This window comes from Mytilus galloprovincialis, chromosome 1 (assembly GCF_965363235.1).
Source record: "Mytilus galloprovincialis chromosome 1, xbMytGall1.hap1.1, whole genome shotgun sequence".
Classification (NCBI taxonomy): Eukaryota; Metazoa; Mollusca; class Bivalvia; order Mytilida; family Mytilidae; genus Mytilus; species Mytilus galloprovincialis.
Genome location: NC_134838.1, coordinates 112643801 through 112669286, shown reverse-complemented (window position 1 = coordinate 112669286; position 25486 = coordinate 112643801). Strand labels below are relative to the sequence as shown.

At 32.5% G+C, this 25486-nt stretch overlaps 1 long non-coding RNA gene across 1 annotated transcript in view; it reads right to left on the bottom strand.

Moving 5' to 3' along the window:
* The window catches only part of LOC143055209 (uncharacterized), a 61995-nt gene that overhangs the window by 28237 nt on the left and 8272 nt on the right, over positions 1 to 25486 (bottom strand). Inside the window, exon 2 of the long non-coding RNA XR_012971971.1 lies at positions 17508 to 17729. This is a non-coding gene — a long non-coding RNA (uncharacterized LOC143055209). The remainder of the gene's footprint in view (positions 1 to 17507; positions 17730 to 25486) is intronic.

Genomic DNA, 25486 nt, shown 5'->3' with positions numbered 1-25486 from the left:
AAGTTGAAAATCGATTGTTGAAAGTTGAAAATCGAATGTTGAAAACGAATGTTGAAAGTTGAAAATCGAATGTTGAAAACGAATGTTGAATGTTGAAAACGAATATTGAATATTGAAAACGAATGTTGAATGTTGAAAATCGAATGAAAACGAATGTTGAATGTTGAAAACGAATGTTGAATATTGAAAACGAATACTGAATATTGAAAACGAATGTTGAATGTTGAAAACGAATGTTGAAAGTTGAAAATCGAATGTTGAAAACGAATGTTGAATGTTGAAAACGAATGTTGAATGTTTAAAACGAATGTTGAATTTTAAAAACGAATGTTGAAAGTTGAAAATCGAATGTTGAAAACGAATGTTGAAAACGAATGTTGAAAACGAATGTTGAATGTTGGAAACGAATGTTGAATGTTGAAAACGAATGTTGAAAGTTGAAAACGAATGTTGAAAATTGAAAATCGAATGTTGAAAACGAATGTTGAATGTTGAAATGTGTTGAAATGGATGCCAAAAAAAAAAGAAAAAAAAATCAATGTTGAAATTTGAATATTGAAAACGAATGTTGAATGTTGAATGTTGTATCAAATATTGAATGTTGAAAATGGATGCAAGAAAAAAAATAAAATAGAAAAAATTGAATGTTGAATGTTGAATGTTGAAAATTGAACCAACTTGACATCCGTGTTTCTTTATCTATTTACCACTTTTTTTATTGATTTTGTATTTACACTTATTTTATTGATTTTGTATTTACACTTATTTTATTGATTTTGTATTTACACTTATTTTATTGATTTTGTATTTACACTTATTTTATTGATTTTGTATTTACACTTATTTTATTGATTTTGTATTTACACTTATTTTATTGATTTTGTATTTACACTTATTTTATTGATTTTATGTTTACATTGTAGCATACAACCAAATTGATTCGTTTAGTGTATCACCGTGTAGAACGCCACATGCGGGGTATCGGCTATGTTTGACACGGGGTGGCAATTTCGAAGCGAAGAAAACTCAAAGTAAGTTCAAGTATCAAAATTTCTTTTTATAGAATTCTTAGTACCATATAATGTACTGCACGGAAGGAACTGAAACACAATCTAATTCCTGTAAGCAGAAGCAGTCGTTTTCAGTGCTCTGATTTCTGCCTAGTTTTCCGTGTTGCAGATTTTGAGAGCTTCATATGCAAATTTTTGGATAAAAAAAACTACTTTAGACGACTTCCCCCCGTATTATTTTTAAATAATTGAATTCATATTATGGAATTTAACCAAATACCAGCTTCTTACTTAAAATTGATTGGTTTTAAAACTAGTTTTTCATCAAAATATAAATATCGCTCGGGGTGTCAGATTTTGCATCTCAAGGGGTAGAGGCTTCTAAAAAAACGAATATATTTTCATATAAACCATCTAAATCGGTCTTTATCTGATACTTTTTAATTCAAACACATCTATTATATAATGATAACACATTTCAAACTGAAGGTACTTCATTTTGCTTGTTGTTTTTAGTCATATCAGACATGTGCTTTTGAGTTCATAAATAGTAAAAAATTACTCAAAATATTTTGTTTTAACGCTAGAAAATGATTTCGTTTCCTTTTCAGTTACTATCATGGTCAGAGAAAAGTCACGGCTGTGGCTCAATGTACAGAAACATGGAGGAAAATCAAAGAGCAGACCTCCATATAAGATTTTGCCGAATCCACCGACAGTCAAAATACTTGAACTTACTTTGATTGTTTTTCTTCTCTCCGAAATTGCCACTCCTGTCAAACATAGCCGACACCCCGCATGTGGCGTTCTTCACGGTGTGTATGTTCAATTATGTTGATATGTCTTTTGATTGCGTTAGTCATTTCAATTGATATGTAAGCCGTATTAGCCAACTTAGAACTTTTGGCCTCAATGCTCTTCAACTTTGTACTTGTTTTGGCTTTCGAACCTTTTTTTCTGAGCGTCACTGATAAGTCTTGTGTAGAGGAGACGCGCCTCTTGCGTTTTAAATTATAAACCTGGTACCTTTTTGATAGCTTATATTTGTGTGTTTCTGTGTCCTATATGTTCTCCCATTTATTTGTAGTGTAGTCCTGTCATGATATTAATTATATCTAACATTGCCATAAAAGCGGGAGGTTTGGCTTGCCACAAAATCAGGTTCAACCCACCATTTTTATCTTAAAATGTCCTGTACTAAGTCAGGAAAATGTTTATTGTTGTATTATAGTTCGTTTCTGTGTGTGTTACTTTTTAGTGTTGTGTTTCTGTTGTGCCGTAGTTCTCCTTTTATATTTGATGTGTTTCCCTCAGTTTTAGTTTGTAACCCGGATTTATTTTTTTCGCAGCGGTATAATACAGTTGTCTTTATTTATCGTGCGTCTTTCTACGTTTTGATCATGATGTAACACTATTAATCATAAGGGTGAAGATTGCTACCTATAAAAACGTTTAAACCAGCTACAATTGTCCCTAGTCAGGAATATGAAGTTCAGTAGTTGTCGTTTGTTGGTATGGTTCATAAATGTTTATCGTTTTTTTTTATACAGATTAGACCCTCAGTTTTTTTTTTTTGAATTGTTTTACACTAGTCTTATGGGGCCCTTTATAGCTTGCTGTTCGGTGTGAGGTAAGGCTCCTTGTTGAAGACCGTACTTTTACCTATAATGATTTACTTTTATAGATTTTATAAGCTGTTAGTGCTGAAATCGCTCTTAGTTCTCTCCAATATCTCAAACAGTATCTTACTGTTAAGGTAAACAAACGTTGCTAGTTTGATTTTTTTTCTTTTAATAAACCAGAATATTTAAAAACGTTGTGAATGTTAGATTGTTTAGGTTGTCAATTTCCGTTTCTGGATGATGTTACTGATTAAAATTTTATTTATATACATTTAGAAACAGACGCGCGTTGCTCCGTACTGGACGCGGGTTTAAAAACAGTACTTTTTTCTCGTCAACCTTTCACAACACGCGGGAAATCCGACGAACGAGGTATTAATTTGGTTTGACCTAATCATATTTAATATCATGACATTTTTTTAGATAAACATATACGAGTACTTAGTCTCGACAAATCGAGTCGTATTTTACGCCCTTATTGTTATGTTAATTTAAGAATGTGAGAGTTGAGCAGTAAAACACCATGCATTTGAAATGTCACGTATAATAACATTAACGGTACCAATTTTCCTGCACCAGATGCGCATATCGACAACACATGTCTCTTCAGTGATGCTCATGGCCAAAATATTTGAAATCCATAATTTATATAAAAGATGAAGATCTATAATCCAAAAGGTTCAAAAAGTATAGTCAAATCCGTGAAAGGAATCAGAGCTTTGCATGAGGGAGATACATTTCTTAATTTATAATAATTTCTAACATTTTGTAACAGTAAATTTTAATAACACAAAATATCCGTATTTTCATGCAAGTACCGAAATGTCAGTTTCATACCTTGAAAGTCAAATTGAGAGGACACTGGACAATTATGAGAAATATAACGTTAAGATAAGTATAGTTCGGAAAACGTTTATACAGGAATACATATTTTCAAATCAATTCTAATTACAAATTATTTATTTTTTTAAGGGTTTTCTAAAAAAAAGTAAAGGGACACTAACTGTCAAATTCATGTTCACTGATATGACCCAATTTATCATATTTGTTTATAACAATGTAAAAAAATTATTCAAATTATAAAGAGTCTAAAACAAACCGTTTAAAGAGCATGGGTTCGATGATATGTATGGTCATATAAGCGATATAAGATAAATAAAGATATAAATAGGTAAACGAAATCGTGCTATTAGATATTTATAAGTCTGTTTAATTGCATATACTAAATTAAAAATAGATGTTAGTCATCGTTTTCACCTGTATAAGAATATTTTTTTGTCGGTCGATTCAGTCAATCAAATGATTTACCAATGTTTCAATTTCAATGTTGACATTCTTTTCCTTTAGATACAACATATTTTATATTTCTTATATATCTCGTATCAAAATTTTATCAGTCAAATTGACAGACCTCAAAATGTTGTCAGATATGATAACACAGCCGTGCTAAAAACAGACAAAATTAGCGAGATTTAATCTATTCAAAATATTGATTCATAGACTGACACATTTGTTAATCATATGAAAATATCTTTTCAATATTTTTTTTTAAATTTAACAAGTGGAATGACTTCTTATATATCAAATATTAGAGATATACATGTGTGTTATGAGAAGATTTATCGTTACTCCCATTCATGTTTGAAATGCGGAATGGCCAATCCTTTCGCTTTCTGTCCAGAATAAGTAAAAAGCAATCAGCCCTATCCTCGTGTTCAAAATGCAGCCCTATAAAAAAAAACCACAACAACATCAAGACCTGCTAGAGATTTTGCACCTAGGGTTCATACACATTTTTAAAGAGCAGCGTATTTAGACTTGTAACATGTTACTCCTTTTAAGTATCCAAATGGAAACCGAAGCAATGACCTTATATAAGGGATTCTCTGGAGGTTTTAAGTTAAAATATGTTAGACCATGATGTAGAATTGAATAAAAAAATTACGATCGGTAATAAAAAAAAAATCATGAGATCCCCTGTGAAAAGTCATGTTTGAAGTAAAAAAATTGGCGCATAGCTATTTAATTGTTTTTTACCAGACCTCTACCTAACTTATGCTGTATACCTATATGTTTGATTTCTAGGAAATTGGGGAATTTATATTGATAACGACCTTATCTATTCCGCCATTTTTTAGTGTAAACGACTTTATCTATGAAAATTTCATCACCGTTAAGTATTCGTCTTTAGGCTATGCTATTGATATGATTGAACGTTTGGTTTTAATTGTTAAAATTGGTTAAAAAGTCAATAAGTCCGCTTTCAGATTACTCAAATCTATTCGGGGATATTTGATATATTTTGGTTTAAACTTAATCAACATTAATTCATACATAAATCCTTGCCTATTGGTTTTTCAAATTTAAATTGTTTTATTTACCAATAAAGGCAACATTCAGGAATTTACAAAAAGGCCAAACATCAAAACTTAATTCATAAGGCTGGCTCATAGAACGTATTCCCGAGGAAAATGTATTGAAGTCGAAAATGAAATGGATATTGGGTAGAACAAGATAACTTAAAGGGACTTAAATCTGTCATTAGATTTTGGTGTAAAAGATCAATCTACAGGTAGAGCATTTATCAGACGAATCTATTTGCTATTGGACTTGCACAAAACGGACACAGATGTATTGTAAATGTCGTTATCCTTCTATAAATCAGCCAACACACGTTCAGAAAAAATTTATTAGAGAAATTTATAGGAATTTCAAAGCTCCTAGCTTCCACATTTAATCAGCAAAAATATCAGTTATATATCAAAATTGACTTTTATGAGATATGGCCATTCTAGTATATATTTAAATCTCCAAACATCATACACCTTTGTGTAGATAAATCAAAATAGATTTACGGCATAATAATTTTAAGTAGGCTTATCAACCGAGAAATCGAAATAAAACAGATTTCGCGACTGGGTGACTTTTCTCAAAATTTTAAGTTAAGTAACTTGTGTTATATAAAGGATATTTTTTTCTAAGACAAGTGCTTGTGCGATTGATGACTACAGTTTAAAATCTAAGACGGAGGAAGACAGTGCAGTTGTTCGAATATTGACCACAGTGACTATAGAAACTACGTAAAAGTTATTTTTGTAAAAACCTTACAAATTACAATGACTAAAAAACGTTGTAATTGTTTGAAATAGTAATACTACTTGATGAGTCATAACGGCACGTAATGTTAAAATATGCCCGCTGCTGCTGTGATAAAAATAGGGACCAAATTTGTTTTACTGCAACTAGAAAAAAAATATTGAATATTTAATAATGTTCGGTATGTATATACGTTAAAATGTATCGAATGCAGCGAAAGAACCGTTACATTTCAGCGAAGACCAATTCCTACATATTGTCGAGGATAAATGGTGACTATCGCAGTACCCCGGGAATCATACGGGTACTTATACGCGTTAGCGCTCTCTATATGTAACGGCATGGTTGTTTGGTTAATGTCATTGTATATCAGCATTAAATCATCCATTTGTATATTTTTCTTACTTCATAACACAATGCATTTACAATTAAACGATCACGAGATTGGTATCGAGACCAGGATAAAAGACGAATTCGACAAGAATCAAGTCTAATTTAGCTGGAACTAGAGTCGCTGTCACACAATTCTCCAAGAAACCAGATGAGTTGAACACTGATTCGGAGATGGATATTGACATTGCAGGTCCAATTAGTGACGCTATAGTGAAAAGACAAAGTATTATTCTAGAACTGGATGAACAGATTTTTGAAAATACATCGGAGAAAATATGGAAGTTGAAATCACAGATGCAGATGAGAATAATTAAGATCTTGAAACACTTTTAGACCGTTATAAGAAATTAGCACAACCAGTTACATGTACATCTATAGAATTATCTCACGAAAGCATAACAAACACACGACCCGTCATGAACATGCACGAAGTCACCGAAACCCGTCCTGTAAAGAACACAGAATTACTCCGAAGACATTCTTCACAAACTAGTTCACTGTCAAGTCAAAATCACCGCTTGCCGAAACTAACCCTACCTACTTTTGTGGGGATATTCTTGAGTGGCAATACTTTTGGGAGTCGTTTAAAACCACCATTCATAGTAATCATACTCTAACTGATGTTCAGAAATTCACATACCTACAGTCACTCCTTGATGCAGACGATATGAATGTCATAAATGGTTTGAACTTGTCAAGCGCCACAAAGCCGTCGCTTTATTAGTAAATCGCTTTGGAAAAACACACAAAATTGTGAACGCATATATGAAAGCACTATTAGATTTGCCAACACCCTCGTACACATTAAATAGTCTGCATAATTTTTTCTGATAAGTCAGAGGTCTATATCCGTGGATTAGAATCTTCTGGACAGTGCCAAGATACGTGTGGCTTCCTGTTGATCTCAGTTATGTTTGGTAAGCTCCCTATTGCCGTAAAAGGTAATATAACAAGAGAAAACAGAAACGACGACTGGACCCTTTGAAATCATAGAAAGGCAATATAACAGGAAATATTGATTCAAGAAACCAGCACTAATATGGGAATGAAGCTTTTTTTATTCCCACCGCAAGTTTCCATGCCGGAATTGACAAAAATTGCAAAACTCCACATTTAATAATTTATTGCGTATGAAGCGCTTTTCTGGATTTACCTTCAGGAACGCTCAAAGCCAAACATTTAAAATCTGAAGATTGAAAGTACCGAAAATCTGTGAAGAGCTATATGTCAAAAATACCTAAAATAAATAGCCGAATTCATCTAAAGCCAAGGTTGCATGAGGGAGTTGAAACCTTAGTTTTATAATAATTTATAAATTTATAAACGGACAATTTAAATAAAGTTTGTTAAATCATGTTAGTACCGAAGCACTGACTACTGAGCTGATGATACCATCGGAGACTGATAGTCCACCAGCAGAGGTATCTACCCAGTGATGTAAAAAATGCAAAACAACACATTTAATATTTGATTGCATCCGAAGCGCTTTTCTGGATTTACCTCCATCAGGAACGCTCAAAGCCAAACATTTGAAATCAGAAGATAGATAAGTACCGAAAATCGTTGAAGAGCTATATGTAAAAAATAAATAAAATTATAGCCGAATTCATTTTTAGCCAACTTTGCATGAGGGAGTTGAAACCTTAGTTTTATAATAATTTCAAACAAATCTAAACAGACAACTTTAATAAAGTTTGTTAAATCATGTTAGTACCGAAGCACTGACTACTGAGCTGATGATACCCTCGGGGACTGATAGTGGTATTACGTAAGTAAATCAATATTTCAAAATTATTCTCAAAGTAAGATGTGCATTTATTGCAATGATCAACATTTCCCTGCAGTATGTAAAAAGTTCTCAGACAGCATATCAAGAATAGAGATTGTAAATAAGAGAAACCTATGTTTCAATTGTTTGGGTAACCATTAAATATCAGATTGTAGGTAAATAAAAAACACATGCCGTACATGTTAACGTAAGCACCACACATGTTTATGCAATAAATCTTCAAATCAAGAATCACAGAGTCAGAATATATCAAGTAGTACAATAAACAGCACGCCGATTATGCATACATCTGCTAAACAGAAAAATTCGCCCGTCTTCTTGAAAACTGCATTAGCTTACATTGTTTCCAGAATCAATGCGCCGACGCTAACATTCTTTTCGACGAAGGAGCTCAACGATCATTTATGACGCAGGAAATAGCCGAAAAATTGAACAGCAAGTCAGACGAAAAAGAAAATTATCCGCCTATGGGAATTCAAACAAGAATGTTCGCCACATGAAAAAAGCCACAGTGAATTTAGAAGCAGAAACAGAAGAGAAAATACCTTTACAGGTATTGATTGTATCTACCATAGCAGCGCCGATCCAGAATTATTGCAGGTACATTTCGCAGCAACTAAATTATTTGAAGGGACTAAAACTAGCCCAACCGTTTTCAGAGGATGATAGCTTTTGAATGTCTTTACTCATTGGAGCAGAACACTACTGGGATGTACTCGAGGATGATATCGTTCGAGGCGACGGACCGACAGCGTTTATTTCAAAAATAGGATATTTGTTATATTGACCACTTACATGAACAAGAGGACAACGCAATTCACATATGATGCATACATTATCTAGTCACACAAAAGAGGAGTATAATATTGAGAGATTTTGGAAATTGGAGTCCCTTGGTATACAAGAAAACGACAAACTTAAGACGGAGAAACATAACATCAAACAATTTTCATCAACATCGATATCATATGAAGATGGAAAATACGTTACAAAACTTCCATGGATTGAAGAATGTCCAGAATTACCGACAAACGAAAGGATTGCAAGACCAAACATACTAGCGAATTGTTTTGGATAAAAAGACTTCAAACAGCTTATCCTCTCGGTCTAAATGATAAAATATTAGGGCAGGGGAACATATCTAAAACTCATATCGATGTCATTAATATTGTTGATAAACGACTTAGAAATAATAGGTCTCATGGTAAACGCAATAACCGTAATCAACGTATTAAACATCGTATAAATTATACACTTGCTGATCTGTTATCTATAATAAAGAATAATGGCAGACATCAAGTATTATGCAAACTGTGTCAGATACCTATAAGTAAATTATATGCTATTTTTCTGGAGTGTGAGAACATTTCTTTTTTTAGTCCATTTTATGAATACACCCGTATTATTACAGCCTTTTGTCATCACAGGCTTTTTCCTATTATTGATAAACCTGAAAATCATAAACGACATTTTCTCAAATTAAAATATATAAATAGAGGTATTGATTTTATTAATTTGTCTAGCATATTCAATGACTCTTCTGTCTATAGCTTAATACCTCCATATTTTGATAATATAGAACAACCCATTATTTCGTATTCTTATAAAAAACTGAGCAGAAATTTGATTTTCAATTATACGTCAATTACAACAGACGTCAATATAGAAAATAATGTTCCTTCCACTTGAGATTGCGAAACATCTAGTTTTAAATATGTTCCCTATGGTCATGTTATCACAGGAGACCTCAACATCGTCGATGATCATGAAATCATAACTTTTCTAAAGAAAGGACCGAAATACCGTCCTCCATCTACACTAGATTGGAAACAGTGTCGTCAGGTCATTAAAGACGCTCTGTCTGCCTATTGTAAAAATTGGTGCAAACGTGAAAAATCCGATAAAAAATCTTTAGACAGTTATTTGAATAAAATAATGAATACGGTTGATATTCGAATATCTCATTTATGCCCGCGTCACACTGTCCCGATTTTTATATACGATAGACAACCGAATGCGAAAATTGTAAGTTCGTACGAAGTTGGTCCCGATCTCGTGAAAATACCAAAAAGTGACCGAAGCAAGTACGATTAATAACGAAGTCTATACGATGGTGCCGAAATTATATACGATAGCAAAAGATGGACATACAAAGGTTAACCGAAGACGGGTATTTAAGCTTCATATCTCAGACGAAGCCTACACGATGGATTACGAAGGCTACACGATGGATTACGATGATGGCGCGATGGCCATAAGATGTCTAAAAGACGTCGTGTACAGCTTACGATGCATTTAAATTCTATGCCGAAGGCATCCCGCGTTTTAAATTGTTTGATCAATATTGAATATATATTATATTGTACATTTATGTAAGTTGCGTGTAGATAAAATTATTATGGACACTCTAGAACCAAAATGCTCAAAACTTGGTATGGTGTTACTCGTTAAGAATATCTTAAGCGCTATTGACTTTAAAGTTCAAAGGTCAAGGTCACAGTGGCAGTTGTAATACAAGGCAATATCACCCTTGTGGACACTCTAAAACCAATATGCTCCAAAAGATTTTAACCACATTTGGTATATTGTTCCTCCTTGTAATGATCTGACATTTTTTACGTTCAAGGCCAAAGGCCAAGGTCATGCAGATGGACTTGTTTTTTCTCCTTGAAATAAATAGCATAATACACAGGAAATTGGTTGCTCATTTTTTTACACTGCTGGTTCTAAAGACAATATTAAAGGTATTTCCAGTTACTGAATGTTTTGGTTGATTTCTAAAAAAATAGTTTATGTATCATATACGCATATTCAATTTACCATTTTCTGCATGTGTCATATACAAATATAGTGTCCATATTTGTCACCAATATGTTACATACGAGGGGATGCCACGATCGGCATTGCCTTGTTTGAACTGTAAAATGTGTGAACTAGTCTAAATAATCACCCATAATTATGCCCATGTTTACTGATCTATCTTAAAGGTAAGGTAATGGGTTCGTTGATCCCTTTTATTCAAAAAGAGCTCTTTCCAGGAGAATATCATAATAATATAGACAAAAGGAAGGATGTGGGGAAAGCAACAAATGCGACAAAATATGACATGTAGAAATCAAAACGGTTATGGAGTAAACATTCGTGTGACAACAGCTCAGACGATACAGAATAATGAAGAACAAGTTGGGTTCCCTATATACGTGTACCTGCAGTGTTGGTGTACGAGGCGCGTTTATGATTTTCATTATGTTACTTGATATGAAAAATTGACAAAAAATAATATTTTACTTGTAAAAGTAAGTCATGAGCCTGAAATAGCTGCTCTTCTTGTTCCATTTGAATTAATAGAAACAACGCTGTCGCCTTTCTTGTTCTCATAGAATCATATGATATGAGCTCCATGTTTTGTGAACGTCTTTCTTAACTGTCGTATTGAATGACCAGTGCATATCGCGCATGGCACTTTAAATGTATTTTAGCGCGAAAATTAACTTACATTTAGCTAGATTTATTGCCGTCGTAGTTCCATCTTGTCGCCTTCGTACTTTTATTCGATGGCAACACGACGGGATTACGAGGTCTTCACGAAGTCGTGTTGCCGTCGTAAGACCTTCGGGTAGCTTCGTGATTCATTCGTGTAGACATCGTAATGTCAAAACTGCCACTGCCCAGCTTAAAGCATCTTCCGAACATTTGAAAGTCCCTACCATGTACTGGTTACCGAAATTACACAAAAAACCATTTAAATTCCGTTTCATCTCCGCTTCCAGTAAGTGTTCTACTACTAATCTATCAGTGCTTCTAACCACCTCCCTTACTACTATCAAAGAACTGGTTATTAACTTTTGTAATAAAGCTTATGAAAATAATGGTATTAATTATTTTTGGAGTGTTAAAAATTCTTTAGAGGTTTTGGATAAAATACATGCTTTCAATGGTCCTTACAATTCTGTTGACAGTTATGATTTTTCTACTCTGTACACTACACTTCCACACAATCTTATAAAGAAAAAGTTTTTGTATTTGATAAAATGGTCTTTCGAATAATCTCATTGTAATTTTATTTGCTGTAACTCGTTTAAGGCCTTTTTTCTGTAACGAAAAAGGAAAGTATGCTAGATACACTTACTGGAAATGTGAGGATATGATTGAAGCTTTAAACTTTCTGCTTGATAACATTTATGTACGTTTCGGCGATAAAGTGTATCGTCAGGTAGTAGGTATTCCTATGGGCACCAACTGTGCCCCTTTAATAGCAGATTTATTTCTATATTGCTATGAATCTCAGTTTATGACCAAACTCAGTAAAGACCCATCATTGTTACATTTGGTTGATACATTCAAAAATACCTACCGTTATCTGGATGATATTTTTTCGTTGAATAATCCAGAGTTCTCTAAATATACTTCAGAAATTTACCCAAACGAACTTACTTTAACTAAATCTAACATAAACAGCAGCATTTGTCCTTTTCTAGATTTAGACATTTCAATTTCAAACGGGAAACTTCACACTAAAATTTACGACAAAAGAGACGATTTTTCATTTCCTATTGTTAATTTTCCTTTTTTAGACGGCGATGTGCCTTTGGCTCCATCATACGGTGTTTATATATCGCAACTCGTTCGGTTTGCCCGTGTGTGTTCTGATGTCATAGATTTTAACGAACGTAATCAATGCATCACTGGTAAATTTCCTCGAACCTTTAAACAAACTTATAAGTAAGGGTTATCGTACCAATATTGTAATAAAATCTCTGAATATAGTTCACATTGGCACTAATATTGATATTGTCATTAGCAAATTAAAACATAACTAAATTTCATTATCTTTTGAGGCGAGATGTATAGAGACACAGACACGTTAACTTTTATTTCTATAGAAGTCGCTCTTCACTATACTACTACCTGTCGATACATTTATTTTTGGCATTGCACAAGTCATGTCTTCTTTGACTATTAATGACGTTAAAATACTAAATCCCTGTGATGTGTTTTAGTCGATTTTAGTCTCTGATGCATGCTTTTTTTTTATTATTAATTGGTTTTGGCTTTTAACTAGCTGTCAGTAACTGCGATTACTCTCAAATCGTATTTTCTTGTTAATTCGACCTGTTGATACTGTTTATAATGCTTTTTTGTTATTTTTTATTTATATGGATCTTGTCTGTACACCAGCTTTGATTATTTGTTATATCTTCAATTTTTCACTTATTCTTACAACATTTGTATAAATTTCAAGATTATAAAAAAAACCGGTTTTTCTTCTAAAGTGAACATTGATTGGTTAAATATTTCTCAGTCATGTCCTGTGTTTGAATTTGTTTGTTAGCTTTTTGGTCATGAATGTTTGTCTCTAATATTTAATTAACTGTGCATTTGTATTCAGATATCGCAGATCAAATTTATTCGTTCATTGTTTAATCATAGGTTTTTTGATTGAGTTAAGTCTGCCAATTGATATTTTATCGTATGTTTTTCTTTGTTGTGATGTTATGCTATTGTTTCAGAAAAAGGGAGAAGGTTTGGATCCATTAAAACGTTTAATCCCGCTGCAAATGTTTGCACCTGTCCTAAGTCAGGAATCTGATGTACAGTAGTTGTCGTTTGTTTATGTAATATATACGTGTTTCTCGTTTCTCGTTTTGTTTATATAGATTAGACCGTTGGTTTTCCCGTTTGAATGGTTTTACACTAGTAATTTTGGGGCCCTTTATAGCTTGTTGTTCGGTGTGAGCCAAGGCTCCGTGTTGAAGGCCGTACTTTAACCTATAATGGTTTACTTTTTAAATTGTTATTTGTATGGAGAGTTGTCTCATTGGCACTCACACCACATCTTCCTATATCTATTAAAATATATGGCGACATAATTAAAGAGCAGGAAAAGCGTGGTTTCATTGAAAATGTACATGAGACGGAGGACGAGCCACAGCGCATACACTATATTACCGCATAACACCGTCAAAAAAGATTCAACAACTACTCCGATAAGAATTGTGTTTGCTTGCAGTTGTAAAGATAACGCAACAAGTAAGAGTTTGAATGACTGTCTACATTCATATCCGCCAATTTCAAATGATATAACAGCGATACTTACCATATTTCGTACTCAGAAGTTTGCAGTGACAAAATATATTGAAAAGGCATTTCTGCAAGTTTAACTTCATAAATCTGACCGTGATTTAACTCGCTTCTTCTGGTTAAGTGACCCGACAGATTCAACCAGTCCGTTTACAACTTATCGTTTCAAGTCAGTCTTATTCGGTGCTACATGCTCACCATTTATACTGAATGCAACTTTATTATCCTAGTCCAACAGCTTCAAGAATTACACAAGACTTGTACGGAGACAATGTTATAATTAGTTTTACTGATGAAGACGACAAGTAATGGAAAGGAAGCTTTAATCTCAGATCATGGAATTCTAATTCTAACAAACTGCGAGAACTTGCTGACACAGAAGAAATACTAGATTCCAGTAAAGAAGTCAACATACTTGGAATGCGCTGGAATGTAGAGGACAACGAAATTTTATTTGCAGAAGTAGACATAGATTCAACCATGGTAGATGTTACAAAAAGAGAAATCTTTGATCCGCTTGGCATACTTGACAGTGAAAGCTAATATATTAATGCAGTCACTATGGAAACGTAATGTTAGATGGAACGAACGCTTACATGAAGATGTAAATACGCAATGTACTACATTATCTTCAGATCTTAAAGATACAAAATCAGTTGAACTTTTTAGACTACTAAACAACGATGGATTATTACTGCAAACAGCTAGTTTACCGAAGCCAGCAAACAAGCTTATAGAGCATGCGCCTACATTATACAAGGAAATATTCTAAATTAGTTATGGTTAGAAACAGAGTTGCATCTCTTAAAGTTATTAATTTGCCGCGATTGGAGTTGATTGGCGCCGTAGTTGGAGCGATATTAGGTAAACATGTGTCGAATATTTTAGTAATTACAGAAATCACATTTTCGTGATAGCCAAATCGTTATGAGCTGCTTGTATTCGTCGAAAATACAAAAACCTTTTACTGCTAATAGAATTACAGAAATCCGACAACTTGTAGAAAATAAAACTTGATGGTATTTTCCAACCGACCGTAACACTGATGACTGTCTTACGCGCGGAATGTCTTACTCGAAGTTTTTGAACAATGAAACTTGGTTCAACGGACCAAAATGGCTTGCACATGAAGAACAATGGCCGCGTTGGGATCAAAATTCCTTTGCTATGACAGCAGTTACAGACATTGAAAGTAAATAAATAAACCTGCAAATTCAACAAAATGATGACAGATTCACAGTTTTTATAAGTCATCAATATAGAGAAATTCAGTAGTTATCTGAAAAAAAAGTTTAATCACAAAAACACTGAACTCCGAGGAAAATTCGATCGGAAAGTCTCAATCAAATGGCAAAATCAAATGACAAAACACACCAAACCAATGGACAGCAACTGTCACACTCCTGGCATTTCCAACTGCTTCGTAAAATTTCTTTTGAATTTGCACTTGATAACGAATTGCAGAACACTTTCACAAAACAGGAAATACCAGCAGATAGAGGTAGACGAGATTCATAATGCTTTACTCGAGTTGATACGGGATGTACAGCAAATTATTTATATGAATGAAATCCGCAATATTGTTTCAAAGGATACTAATCGACTACCTATTGTACGTCAGTTACGATTATATATCGACGAAAAAGGACTAATACGTTCCGGAGGAAGAATTGACAATGCGCTCGTTTGCGAAACAGTGAAATACCCATATTTGCTTCCGACAAAACACCCGTTGACAACGTTGATTATTTTGGACGCACACAAATTACATAAAACACAGTGGAATAAATGGGACACTCTGGATTCCAAAAATCCGACAGAGAATGAAACCGCAATACGGAAATGTATTCCTTGTAGGAAGATTATTAGTCGACCGTATGTTGCGCCTGACCCTCCACCGCTACCAAAGGATCTTCTTGGAGTAGACCCGCCATTCAGCGTCACGGGAGTTTATTTCACAGGAGCGTTACATGTACGACAAAATAGTAACAACGAAACAAAAGCGTACATATGTCTATTTACGTGCGCCTCAACCAGAGCTGTTCACATTGAGTTAGTTCAGGATTTGACGACACATTCGTTTTTATTAGCATTTCGCAGATTTGTTATCCGTCTCTCTTTACCGAACATTATGATATCTGACAATGCTTCGACACACAAATCTGCAGCGTCAAAGATCTCTCAAATATTCAAATCAGAAACTGTGCACGGAACATTTAGTGAGTTTGGAAAAGTGTGGAAGTTTATACCCAGCAGGGCTCCTTTGTACGGAGGATCGTGGGAGCGACTTATTGGACTAACAAAAACTTCGCTCAAGAAAACATTCGGACGTGCCTGTATCGACTTAGATAAGCTACACACGTGCACCGTTGTTACAGAAATCGAGTGCACACTGAAAGACCGACCATTAACGTACATATCTACTGATGAAAAGGATCAAGAACCACTTACGCCATTTCATCTTTTGAATGGTAGAAGATTTAAGACACTTCTGTATCCTTCAATGACCACAGCGAATTTAAAGACACTAACGTGTGCTTATGCGCTTAAGTGTAACAAACAACAACAAGAATTACTACAACACTTTAGGACGAGATGGAAGAAAGAGTACCTAACATCACTGCGGGAATTCCACAGAGCCAGTGGAACTAATCTACAGAGGATAAAGATCAGGGGCATGGTACAGATTCATGATGACTCGCCTAGAACTGTATGGAACACTGGTATCATCGAGCAGCTTGTGCGTGGTGGAGATGGTTTGGTGAGATCAGCAATAGTGCGTACAAAATTTTGACTTACCAATAGACCAATCTTCCAACTGAACCAACTAGAGATACATTGTAATGACAATGATGAATCCCAAATGCTTAGAGGGAATGTTCGTTTACAAAACCGTAATCAGAGACTGTAATTGTAACTTAGAACAATTTTCAATCGCAACTTGATTCAGAGATAGTTTTATATGTGATTCATAGACTTTAAAGGTTTTAAATATTTTATTTCTTTTCATTTTATAGATAATTTTCTTAATTTTTATGCATTGTTCATTGAGACTTCAAAATTGCAACTCGCGGTCTTCAACTTCGTACTTTATTTGGCCTTTTTAACTTTTTTGGATTCGAGCGTCACTGATGAGTCTTTTGTAGACGAAACGCTCGTCTGGCGTATATACTAAATTTAGTCCTGGTATCTATGATGAGTTTATTTCCAAGTATGTCGAGGATAAAAAGAGACTATCACAGTACTGCGGGAATCATACATATACTTATACGCGTTATCGCTCTCTATATGTACCTTCAGGGTTGCTTTGTGATAACGTTATTTTTGTTTTCCATCATTAAATCATCCAATTGTATAGACGTCTTTTTTCTCACTTCATAACACAACGCATTCTACAATTATACGATCACGAGAATACTCTGACTCTTAACATAATTTAAAGATAGACCAACAATATCGCAATGGATATAGAAATAAGTATTCAAACTAAAAATAAATGAATAATAAATTACACACCACAGTAAGGAATATGACAATATCGCCATTCTTTAGGTGAACTCTTAGTATAACACCACGTACTATTTTCTCGGTCAGGATTCCGACAGAAATTGCTGTCTAAGTGTGAAAGCGTTTGACTAGGTCCTGTTAGCCAAGCTATACAATCTATGCCTGTTCCTGCAACATTCACAGATCCTCTATAACTGGCTCCTTTGTCAAATCCATTGATACAATCGATATCTGTATTAAATTTAAAATATATATGATTACTTTATATTTTTTTCAATTAAGAAGTTTCGATTATTACAAATGGTTATTGTTTCGTTTTTAAGTCTCCTGGTCCACAATTCCACATGATCTTATGCAATCATATGGCGTCTGTCGGCGACGTCTTAAACTATTTCATTACAAGAACCTTTGCCTCTGAAACTACTTGGCTCAATACCTTCAGACTTTTTTGATTGATTATTTAGGGTATCTACTTTATAAAATGTATTCGAAGATTTCTTCCATCAACAAACATAGTCGGCATGGCTAAAAATAGAACAGAGTGGACAAATGCTGTTTTTTGGATTATATATAAAAAAACATTATGATCAAATCTGTCGCGCAAGTTAATTGTAAATTATTTCATAACGGAGTTGGTGCCCTTTAAAGAAAATTTTACACAACTTGTTCGTCATGTTTTTTAACATTTCCCTCCGAAACTATTGGGCATAATACTTTTTTTAATTTAACATACAAAAAACTTATTTTACGGGCGTTTCATTTTATCTTGAATATAAAAAAGAAGATGTGGTATAATTTCCAATGAGACAACTGTCCACACAAGACCAACATGACACACACATTAACAACTATAGGTCACCGTACGGCCTTCAACAATGCCCATACCGCATAGTCAGATATAAAAAGCCCCGAAATGACAATGTAAAACAATTCAAACGAGAAAACTAACGGCCTTATTTATATAAAAAAAAATGAACGAAAAACAAATATGTAACACATAAACAAACGACAACCACTGAATTACAGGATCCTGACTTTGGACAGGCACAAACATAAATAATGTGGCGGGGTTTAAAATGTTAGCGTGATCCCTACCCGCCCCCTAACCTGTTTAAAGGTATATAAATTTATAATTTACAGAATCGGTGGCTTGACTCTTAACATTACAGGAAACTCATAGAATGAACAACTAAAAAAGGATCTCGAGTCTTTTTTTGTCATCTCCGTTCCTTAAGACAAAAAAATGAGTAAGCTGTTAACTTTCATTGTAGTAATTTTTTTTTAATTTTTTTTTACGTGGATATTATATTTTATTGCACTCTATTGCTGTTAACAATTTACTTAGTGTACAGCATTGCACTAAGTATCCCTGATATATAAGTTATGAGGTATTTAGGGAGAATATCTAATAAAAGTAAATTGATGTTACATTACAATATTACAGTATTTTAAATGATTTCATGTTTACCGGAGAATTTCACTTCCGTCCGATAGTGGTTTTTTGTATTAGATAAATATGCATCGTTTTGCCGGTGGCACGGTAGTATTTGCATTCCAGAATTTAGGTTGCTCTTTTGTGTACCCTACTTAGGTTGATGTATCTAAACAGTGTGATTGGACAAAAAAATACAGTATCAACTGAACATACTTTCCCAAACTGAAGGATGAATGACGTGTAGAAAAATATGAAATAATTTTACATACAAATGAAAATGAATTTTTTTTAATTTTTTTAATTTTTTATTCACTGCACCATAAAAGACTTAAAGGTACTAGTGGCCTTATGTTTTTAAAAATAGCAAAAAAAGTAAACGGTTATGATACATATTCAAATTAATTTCTGAATAGTAAAATGAAAGTACTTCAGTTAACTGTGAATGTAGAATTTTTTGCAGTGTTAGAAAGTGGTGAAAATTCTAAAAAGGCTATCATTATCCCTTATGGGCCAGGAAACACTACCGTGCCACCTGCCATCATCATCTTTGTGATTTGGATTAACTTAATTCGTAATACTTAGACAGTTTGTCTAATTTAAAAGGTAGGTTGACCATAATTTTCGTGATGTTTTGAATCATAATCGAAGTTTTAACTTATTTGAGAACTGTGGTATTTTATACTGATATATCTAAACTACTCAGGTAAACATGATTATATACAACATCAGAGTGTACAACACAAAGTTGTCAAAAATAAATAAAAATAAAAAAAGTAAAAGAAGAAGATAAAAAAAGTGTGTATTATACAATATTGAATAATATATTAATTTTTTTTAACATGTGTTAGATGTTAAAGTACACTATTGTCACCTGACATGCTCAAGTCATGTGACTTAATACTTGGGTCATGTGACCTCAGGGATATTTATTATTATTTATGATCATTTATGTAGTTTAGGGTTTTTATAATCAATTTACTGGTTTTTCATTTAATTACATTATTGATTTCAACTATATATTTTATTTCTGCCTTGAATATTTTGAAGATATCTATTTTTGTTCTCTTTGAGTCAGAGATGTAATATGATTTGTAGATAGAAAAAAATATTACAGTCAAAAGGAAGTTAATTTCATAGTAAGCTTCATCATTTATTCTATATCCTACTATAAGAATTTCCATATTAAGAATGCTTTCATTGAAACCTATAAATTTAAGAAGGTTCAATATTTTTGATATCAAATCACTGTTGTAACTGCAAGAAAAATAAAAGTGTTCATAATCTTCTTTTATACTGCAATGATTACATTTATTATCTGTGAGTATTTTCCATTTTACTAATAAATCATTGCATGGAAGTATAAAGTGAATTAATTTCCATCTAAACATTTTCAATTTATTGTCAGGTAAATAGTTAAAAATGAAGTTGAAACAATTTTCTAGTTTGAAGTAAAGGTTCTTGGCAAACATTTTTTCCCACAGTATAACTCCTATAGGTTTGTCAGGTTTGTTTTCATTCATAATAATGTTATAAATTAATTTGTTTTGTACTCATTTTAGAATTGATTTCTTTATTAAGCATGATTTTTAGACTATTTATAGTTTTATTAATATTAACTTTAGTTTTAATTGAATTATCTTGATTTATTATTGTAAGCCATTGATTTGGTATAGCTTTTTTAATGCAAGATATCTACCTGATCCAATTTTGTTTATTTTCTAGTTTAGAAAGTATATATGTTTCTGAAATTTGACCTCTATCATCTATGATATCATTTATGAAATACAAGTTGCTTTTTACCCACTCTAAATAAACATTTTCCATTTAGTCTGATAAAATTATTTCCCCATATAAATTGTTTTCTTATTTGTAGAAAGTCATATGGGTATGATGACCCACCTCCTTTAACACTAATCCAAGTTTTAATTAATTCTTGGTAAAATTGTTTTATCTAGATCATTTATATTTTTTAGATTCATTAGAAATATGATCAAGTTATTTCCAAATTTATTTAAATGAAATCTTGGTATAACTGTCCAATTGTCCTTTTCAGTATTACATAATTTTGTTATCCAGCCTATGTTTATAGATTTTAATAAAATATCAATGTCTATCATTTTAAGTCCCCTTTTTGTACTCTGTTGTAAGAGTTGATCTTTTAATTTTATCTCTTTTACCATTCCATATAAAATTATATATCAGGGTTTTGATTTTTTGTAGCGAATCTTTTGGTAATACAGTATTTGATGCTTTATATGTTAAGTTTGGTTAAATAAAAGATTTAGTTACTACTATTCTCTCTAATATACTTAGTTTTCTTTTCTTCCAGTTTGCTATTATTTTTTTCGCATTTCAATATTTGTTTTTCAATGTTACGATTTTGACATTCTGATTTATTGTGTCCAAAATAAATTCCCAAACTTTTAATAGGTTTATTACTCCAATTAATGTTTTCATATTTTTCTTTGCAGTGCTTTAATTTGCCAAGCCATATTCCTTCAGTTTTAGTTCTATTAAGTTTAAGGCCAGAAAAACTACCAAATGTTTCAATTAAATTTAATGCAACTGTAATGTCCTGTTTAGAATGTCGGAACAGAGTAGTATCGTCTGCTAGTTGACATATTTGTAGGGTATTAATGCTGCTTTCTAGCTTAATTTCTAATCCTTTAATATTTCTATTTTCTCTAATTTTTATAGCCATTTTTTCTACAGCAAGAACAAAAAGTAACGAAGAAAGCGGACAGCCTTGTTTAATATCACGGAATGCTTTAAAGCGACTTGAAACCAAGCCATTATTAGTTATACATCCCTTAATATCTGAATACATTAGTTGAATCCATTTTTAAAAACTTTTCTTTAAAACCAAATTTTTTTAGTGTTTCAAACATAAAGATCCACTCTAGAGAGTCAAAAGCTTTGCTAAAGTCTAGAAATAAGACAGCTCCATCTATTTTGAGATTTTCTGAATAGTCAATAGCATCTTGTATCTGTCTAATGTTGAAACCAATGTACCTATTTTTTATATAACCTTTTTGATCTGAATGTACCAGTTTAGGAAGTAGTGGTTTAAGTCTTTGCGCCAAGGCATATGCCAGACGTTTAACATCATAATTCAAAAGTATTATAGGTCGATAAGTATCAAGCGACAATGGGTCATTTTTTTTTTAAATGAGTGATATAACACCTATTTTTTGTGTGTTGGACAATTGTCCTTTAGTGTAGCAATAGTTAAATGTTGATACTATTAAAGTTTTTAATTCTATCCAAAACTTTCTGTAAAATTCAACATTTAGTCTATCTAATCCTGGGGTACGGTTTAGTTTCATTTTAAATATAGCTACTGTGCATTCTTCTTCAGTTATTTCTCCTTCGCAAGCATCACTTTCACTTTCACTTAATTTTTAATGTTTTTTAATATCATTTAACTAATTTTGTGTTTCTTGTGAGTTTGGATTTGTTGACGTGTATAAATCTTTATAATATTTTACTTCAAGGTTTAATATTTCTTCATGATCCCTAGTTATCTCCCCTTTTTCATCATATAGTTTTGTTATTGTTTTTTTGCTTTGCCTAGATTTCTCAAGACCTAGAAAATAAGCTGAATTTCTTTCACCCTCTTCCAACCATTTTGCTCTAGCTCCAATTTGGTTACCCTGTATTTTTTCATAGTAAAGCTTTCCTAATTTTTCTTCTGTATATTCTATTGTTTGCAATAAACTTGTTTTGGTTGTATTATTGTTTTCAGTATTATCTAGGATATTAAGTCTTTGTAAGTCTTTTTCTAAAATATTTATTTTATCTCTTTTTTCCTTGGCTTTAAATTTGCAATAATTAATTGAAATATCTCTTACCTCAGTTTTAAAGTTATCCCATAGTAGGTCGAGATCGGGATAATTTATACTTTTATTTTTATAATTGGTTATCCAATTTGAAATTGTTTTCACATAGTCCTCATTATCTAATATATTGCTATTCAATTTCCAGTATCTCCTGCCTTTAGGACCTCTATTTATATCTATTTTTAATGAAACACAACTATGATCAGTATGTTGCAGAACTATAGGTCTTATATCGCATGAAATGGAGTTTTTGTAAACTTCAGGTCCTATTAAAAAATAGTAAGTTCTTGTTGCTTCAGATCTATCTTTTCTACACCAAGTGAACTGTGTTTTATGTTTGTTTTTCTCTCTTCAAACATCTATAACTTTTAATGATTTGATTAATTTGTTGAGATTACAGACTGGTTTTTTGTTTTTTGTTTGTTTAGATTTATTTTTTTAATCTATTTGAGCTAATATGTCATTAAAAATCACCTCCCATGATTATTTGTCCTATGCTATGTTTATCCACTAATAATTTAATGCTTTTAAAGAAGTTATTTCTAGTGTGCGGGTTATTAGGTGCATATAAATCAACTATAGTTAATATGTTGTCATTTACTTCCATATTTACAAGTAGAAATCTACCTTCTTCATCTTCAAAACTATCAATTAATTTCAAATTTAGTGGGTTTTTTTATCCAAATTGCAACACCTCGTGAATTGCTTGTTCCGTTACTTAATATCATTTGTCCTTCAAATTCATTTTTTAATTGGGTTGACATATTATTCACAAAGTGAGTTTCTTGCATCAATATGATATCACATTTTTGTTGTTTTGACCATTCTATTAATCTTTTTCTTTTTTCAGCCTTTTGTAGTCCTTTGCAGTTAATAGAACAATAGTTATCAAAAGTACCAGGATTATAATTTTATACGCCAGACGCGCGTTTCGTCTACATAAGACTCATCAGTGGCGCTCAGATCAAAATAGTTAAAAAGCCAAACAAATACAAAGTTGAAGAGCATTGAGAACCCAAAATTCCAAAAAGTTGTGCCAAATACGGCTAAGGTAATCTACTCCTGGGGTAAGAAAATCCTTAGTTTTTCGAATAATTCAAAGTTTTGTAAACAGAAAATTTATAAAAATGACAAATGTGAAAATTATTCCAAATTTTCATACGATTGGTAAGTTTGTTTTATATTATTTTCGGAAAGTTGGGGAGTTTCCATTCTATTTTTAAAGACAGGTATCATGATCTGTTTCTGACCTAGATCAAAAACGATCACGTGGTATATATGTGTATAGTCTACAACGTGGATGTCAGAGATATTCTTGTTTATGTTTATAGAAGTGGTAGGCCTTTTACAGATGAGTTCGCTATTTAAGCATTCGTTTAAATGACATGTAAACAGTTCATTTAATAAAGAGTAATTAAACAATTCAATAATTGCACAATATTCTCTAATGGTACAAAAATTTATGTACATTATTTCATGTGTCAATATATGGGTCATCATGGTGAATTTGTTTACAAACTTTGACATGCGATACAATGTGCACCTACATTCAAAGTTTGAAAAATAAAATTTACAATATAAATAACAGTTTAAAAAGATAGAAATGTACAAAGACGAAAAGTTGTGTCGAATAAATATACAGGTATATACAATAACATACGTTAGCTGTTTAATTGAAAATAAATTCTGTAGTATATTACAATAGTGAATAATAGTTGTTTTCCAATTTATTGTAATAATGATCTGACAGTAAATGACAAAAAGACAGTAAATTCTGTACGTGTCAGGAATATTATGAACAAAATCAGACTGAATTTGTTTTGCTTTTAAGCTTTGTTTGAAATAGAATTTTTCTCTCTCTTTTAGGTTTGATATCATTTGATGATGAATGGTGTGACCATTCCAGTGAAAAGGATTTGAATGATTTTGAGTATTTATCTTTATGGCAGATGGCAAACAGTATGAGAAGATGCTATCCAAATTTACATATAAACTTATGAAAAAACTAAAAATAGATGTGTACAAATTCATGGGTTTTTTTATATATCTTTTTTTTAGATTTATATTAAAAAGAATAAGTCTGCATAGTATTCTGGTCTTTATCTTTGGCATGACGTCTAGGAAGCGGTTTTTGATCTTTTGTTTGCATTATTACGGGTTCCATCGCGTAATTGCTCAGTTGGTGTCACTGGTGACTTTTCGATGCCACGTCCCGATGTTGATTTTTCTGGCGTATTGACTTGTTTATTTTCATTTTTTCTTGTTGAACTGGATTCCTGATTTGTGACTTGCATAAAATGTCATTTGCGATTGACCCGTATTCCTGCTTTGTTTGACATGATCAGGATTAGCGTGTTTGTTTGTTTGGCCTGATTTACGTGCTGGAAAAACTTTAGGTCTAGCTGCTGGTGGATCAACTTTATGTGACGCTGCATTTGTTTTGTCAGCAGTAGTAGTTGTGAGGATTGACTGCGATTGGTCTAGAGTGTAGTTTAACAGGTAATCTGGTAGTGCATAATAACATTCTCATCAATCATCACATACCTGATATCTTTAATCTTAAAGTAACACCTGTGCTCAAAAAAGGGAAAAATCCAATGTTAATGGACAACTATAGAGGAATTGCCGTTACACCTGTCATCTCAAAACTCTTCGAATGTACCATACTACCTCGATTAACCTTGAAGTTTGATCAGTCATCTCTACAGTTCGGC